Consider the following 5,882-nt stretch of genomic DNA (forward strand, 5'->3'; position numbering starts at 1 on the left):
CTTAACCTTTATCTTTACTTTTCCACTTGAATATGGTTTGCTTGAAATAGATGGCCAGCTTAAAGCTCTCTGCAGCTTTAAGAGCAAGAGGGAAATGGCTCGTGCTCAGAGCTGGTGTACAAGATTCAATAAGGTTCTACGCTTCAATTCGAAGTGCACGGATTGGTACCAAGTTCAATTGAATGGGTCTCGGAAGACGTTTGGTCATCTTGGTGAGAATACAACTTCTAAACCGCCCGGATGGAAGAATATAGATCAAAACGAAGGCGAATTTAAAAACAAAGTTTGGGATCCTGGAAAATATTCTGACATTCGTCACCCCGGGAGCCTGAGAATCTGTTTGAAGCTGCTTAGAAGCTTTACATGCCTAGTTTGGGACCCCGGAGGCTGTTGGCATTCCAAACATTTGTGGAGATTTCTGGATGAATTTAAGCATAAGCCACCATAACATGAAGCTCATCCAATGTCCAACTTAAGGACTTTAACTAAAAGTGCTAGGTGGGAGACAATCCACCATGGTATGGTCATTTCTTTTTCAATTTTATTTCGTTTTGTTTGCTTTTATATTATATTATTTTCATTGAACCTGAATATTATTCATAGCATTTGCATCAGCATTGCATACTGCGTAATTACATAAAAAATGGTTGCACGCGACGCGTAAGCATCGCTAACGCATCCGCGTCAGTTGCGAAAACATACCTCCCACGCGTCCGCGTCACTCGCGCGAACGCGTGACCTGGAAATTGGCGTAAAGATCCAATGCCCAGAAATTTGGGCTGGAATCGTGCGGCTGGTGTGCGTTTAGCACAAACGGCCCACGCGTTCGCATGAGTGACGCGAACGTGTCACTTGCAAAACACTCATCCCACGCGGAAGCGTGAGCGATGCGTCCACGTCGCGTGGATATCATGGCCCCCCTAAATAGAAACAGAGAGTTGCGCTGAAATGACACTGGAATTGTGCGTTTAGCACAATTTACAGCGACGCGGTTGCGTGCCTCACGCGTCCGCGTCATCCATATTTCACCCAACCCACGTGATTGCGTCAATCACGCGACTGCGTCAATCCCATTTCACCCTAGCCACGCGATTGCGTCCACCACGTGTTCGTGTGGATTCAAAAACACTAACCCCAACCACGCAAAACCCTAGCCCCCGGCGTCACCATTCCCCCTCCCAACCCCCTTCTTCCTTTCTTCTCTGCAACTCCTCCTCTTCTCCCACCACCAACCACCACCACTCCCAGCCACCATTCCGACCACTGCGCCAGACCTGACCGTCGCACCACCCCGACTGCCGTTCTTCCTCCTTCCTTCTTCCTTCCCCCTCCTTCTTCTCTCTCTTTTTCCCTCAACCACCGCCACCCCCTACCGCGGCCAGCCACGACCACCCTGCCACCAGCGCCGCCTCCCACCACCACAACCCTCACCTACCTCCCTTCTAACCCACCCCTTCCACCATTAACCCACTACAAGAAAAAAGGCCTGTCGGCACCCTTTTTTCTTGCCACGCTTTTAAAGCGTGTCCAAAAGTGGTCTATGGACATGCTTTCACAAGGGTGGCCATTGATTTGTGATTTGGCCACGCTTTTTTTTGCCACTCTTGAAAAGCGTGGCCATAGAGAGAAATCGGCACGCTTTTCTAAGGGTGGCCACTTATTTAAACTTTGGCCACGCTTTCTTACTGCCACGCTTGAAAAGCGTACCCATAGAGAGAAATCGGCACGCTTTTACGAGAGTGGCCACTGATTTGATATTTGGCCACGCTTTTTTTTTTGCTACGCTTGAAAAGCGTGGCCGTAGAAAGAAACCGGCACACTTAAAAAGTGTGGCTATACCTTGTGTATTTTGGCACCATAAAAAAATGTACCGATAGAGTCCCCTCCCTAAAGTTTAGTTTCCCACCTATTTTTCCCACACTTAACCCTTTTTTTTCTAAGTTATGAAATTTTACCCAACAACACACACTAATAACTTACACACTAACTAAAACAATGAAACCCTAAGAATTCAGCATTCATCTTCTTCTCGCTCGAACCCTCTCGAACCCTAAAAGCTAAGGCGCCGTCAGCTTCATCTTCGCGATAGAACCCAGCCCTGGTCGTGGTGTTGCTCGCCTCTCTCTGTGTCACAGTTCTGCTCAGCCTCATCTTCTCGAACCCAGCCATGGTCGTGGTGCTGCTCGCCTCTCTGTGTGTGAGGTGCGACCACCGCAGCTTTCACCTCCAGAAGAGTCGCTGCTCTGCCTGTGCTTCTCCCACTGCATGCAAGATGAAATGTAAACCCTAATTTCTTCCATTTTCATTCACGATTTCTTATTCTACGCATTTTAGTTTTAATCCTCACTTCATTCACCGATTCTCTCTTTTTCCTCATATTCCGATTCATCACTTTTTGCTTGCTTCATTCATTGCAGTCCGAGAAGGTTGAGAAGATTAGGGAAGGGACCTACGGCGTCATTTACAAGGCTCGCGACCGCGTTACCAATGAGACCATCGCTCTCAAGAAGATTTGCCTTGAGCAGGAGGATGAAGGCGTTCCTAGCATTGCATTTCGTGAGATTTCTCTCCTCAACGAAATGCAACACAGGAATATTGTTAGGTATTCTTTTCTTCATCCTAATCTCACTTGCTATTATTATTTGAATGCGTGTATCTCTGATGAATGCTGCTTTTTAGTAATTTGTGTTTGTGGTTTCAATTGGTGAAATTCATGTGCTTTTTCAATTCGTGATTCTATCGGAGCTTGTTTTTGGAGTAAAATTTTCAAATTTGTACTCGATACATGTTATGCTCTGAAAGGTACAAGGGGGAAGGTCCTGGTTCTCTGGATCTGAAAGGTGATAGAAAAGAGCAAATAATATAAGCTCGTGATATGTAACATTAAAAATGTGTTAATATGCAACATTCATAAGTAAAACCCTCCATTTCAATTGTTATTGTGGTTTCTCACCCTCTTGCTGCTATTTTTATGATTAACTGCTATGTGCACAACATCACTGTTGGTCCAACTTGAAACCTCTAAATTTGTAGTGTACTTATTTGTATGTTTGATGTCCTGTTTATTATTCTAAAAATATCTTAAGAGACCCTTGTTTTTCTGCTTAGGTCCATCTTTATGTTGCCACTGGAAATAAGAACTCTAAATTTGGCATTAGAAATGAGAAGCTGCAGTGGTTTTTAGATGCTATAAAGGAGCATTCTAATGTGGTTAAGCTTGTAGGTGTCCACTGCCATCTTGGGTCAACAATTACCAAGGTACATATTGAAACCTTGTTCCTTCCTCTTCTTCTGCTTTGTGACTTTTGGGTGTATTTTTCTCCTACCCAATTTTATCTCCCTTTGTTATGTGATTGTGCTTTTCTAGATATATTTACACTTCTACACTTGCATGTGTGGTTCTTAATCTCTGCTTAGCTATAATTGTTGAAAACATTGTTGCATATTTTATTTTATTTTTATAGGTAGACATCTTTAGGGATACTGCTGTTATTATGATCAACTACATTGACCAAATCCGAGATCAAGGTTTTGAAGTTAACTACTTAAATATTGGTGGTGGACTTGGGATAGACTATTATCATTCTGATGCTATCCTTTGACAACAAGGGATCTCATTGAAAAGCAAAAGCAGGAACCAGGGCAGTACAAATGATCACATTTCTGTCATCTAACTGTCAATGGAACTGAAAAGCTTCTATAGAAAAAATTGGGTAAGCAAATCAAGGCAAAAGGAAAAAAAGGATTGTAGGGAAAAAAACCAAGGGCATTTTGGACTGGATAGAAATTTCATATTATTAAGCCACCTCAATCATATGATTACTATTTTTACTATCTTATGCTTTTTCTTTTCTTTTTTTTATTATCTTATATTCAGTAAGGTTCATTATATTTCATGATTGTCACAAACTTGTAAAAGAAAAAGACCCCAACCCTCTCTGTGTGGATGCTACTTATGTTTCTGTGTGTGTAGTTTGTGAAGTGCATCATTTATGTGTGTGAATTTGTATGATGAAATAACAATAAGTTGTACCTTACACAATCTTTGATTTGCATTTTATTTTAACCTATAAGTGCCGTTGACTAATTAAAACTTAAAAGTATTTTCCTATGGTGCTTTCCCTGCTTTGGTGTTAGGCAAGAGCTGACAACAATTTTTTTAAGAAAAAGGTATGTTAATTTTAGGGTTAATAGTTAAAAACTTAAACCAGTCCTTGAAAGATTAAGTATGTCTCAATTTAGTCTTCAATAGACCAAATATATCAAATTGTTGTTTTTGGGAAAATACATTTACAAATCAGATTGAGGACTGTAAAGAGCTCTGTGGCTAATTTGGTTTATTGATGTTGTGATACATCATGCATTTGGTTCATTTCTGTAAATTTTTGATTTAGGAAAGCAAGCAAACTAGAATGGATCCATATTAGTTTATTGATGTCACTGCCAATTTGCACAGGTATAAAATTATTGGTTCGTATACTGGTGTTAAGATTTGTAGCTGGATCAAGTCACAGCTTCGAAGACGGTGTGGTTGCTACAAGCATTCATTCTATGGTAAAATGCAAGACATGGTAATCAGCTGTCTTACCTCATATACGGTATCAGATTAAGTTAGACTAGGCAACTTCTTTTTTTGCATAAATGATAACAAAAGAAATGTGCTTAGTGTATGTTTATTTGCCAGATTCTAGAATCCATCGTTGATTGGCATTCGTTAAGAGCTCATGTCTCATACTTTAGTTGAATTCACTTAACAGGAACAAGATTTTATTGTTAGCATTTTCCATTTTAAATTAACTTTTTAATTAACTAAATTTCTTGATGAAATTTAAAGGCAAAAATAATTTACAAAATTCTATAAGAAACCTAAATTATTTATTTTGGGAATCTCCTTATATCACAACAATAAAGTTTAATTATTCCATGGATTCTAATAATTTTAAAATTGAAGGAAGTGTAAATTTTAATTTAAAAAATTTGGCATTCATTATATAGCTTGCACTTTTTTAGAATTGAAGGTGAGAAAGAGAGTATCTTTTTAAGTATTATTCTTTTTCTTAGAAGTTTTTTTTCTTTTCTTTTTCGTGCTTGCATAATAAATATCATTTGTTTGCTTGAACTGAATCTTGGGTTTGTTTTCTTGCTATAAGTTTTATTCCTGAACTGAATCTTATTAGTATTTATTTAAGTCTATTTTTTTTATTCTAGGCTTTTAATATTTGTATTTTCGCTGCTGTTGCCGCTGCCACCTCTCTTAGTTTGCTTCTGCTGCTGTACTGCTGTTGCTGTTAGGGCACAAATTTAGTTTCTGGGTGCTAGGTGACTATCTTTATTTTAGTTTAATTTTAAAAACTCCCACAGCTTCTATAGAGGCAACTAAGCTAATGAATGTTAAGTTGTTATTACTTATTTGTTTTGTAATAGAACCTCTAAAATAAAATCACAAGTGGAATTTGTTTTACTATAATTTGTTCTTGTAGTATACTGTTGACTGAATATGTACTGCTGATTGCTTAACTATAATTTTTCTATGCTTTATCTTCTCATCTATTTGTTGGCCTTGGCAAGTTTCCTACCTCATTCTACTTTTAGGCTTAATATGTACTGGTGATTGCTTAATTTGCTACTTTGTCATGAGTTTTTCTTTCAATTTCCATAGATAAATAGAAAGAAATAAGTATATGTGTTTAATTCAATTATTGCAGGAGCTGACCTTTTATTTTTCTTAGTTTCTACAAAAATAAAGTATATGTTGAATTAGTATAGGTATGTGATAGTGCTAGATAAAAAAGTACCAAGGGGAGTATATGGTTGTGACCTTGTATAGGGACTATTTCTTTTGTTTTTGATTTGTGTTGAATTAGGATAGGTATGTGATGGCT

Source organism: Arachis hypogaea, chromosome 18 (genome assembly GCF_003086295.3).
Source record: "Arachis hypogaea cultivar Tifrunner chromosome 18, arahy.Tifrunner.gnm2.J5K5, whole genome shotgun sequence".
In the NCBI taxonomy this organism is placed as follows: Eukaryota; Viridiplantae; Streptophyta; class Magnoliopsida; order Fabales; family Fabaceae; genus Arachis; species Arachis hypogaea.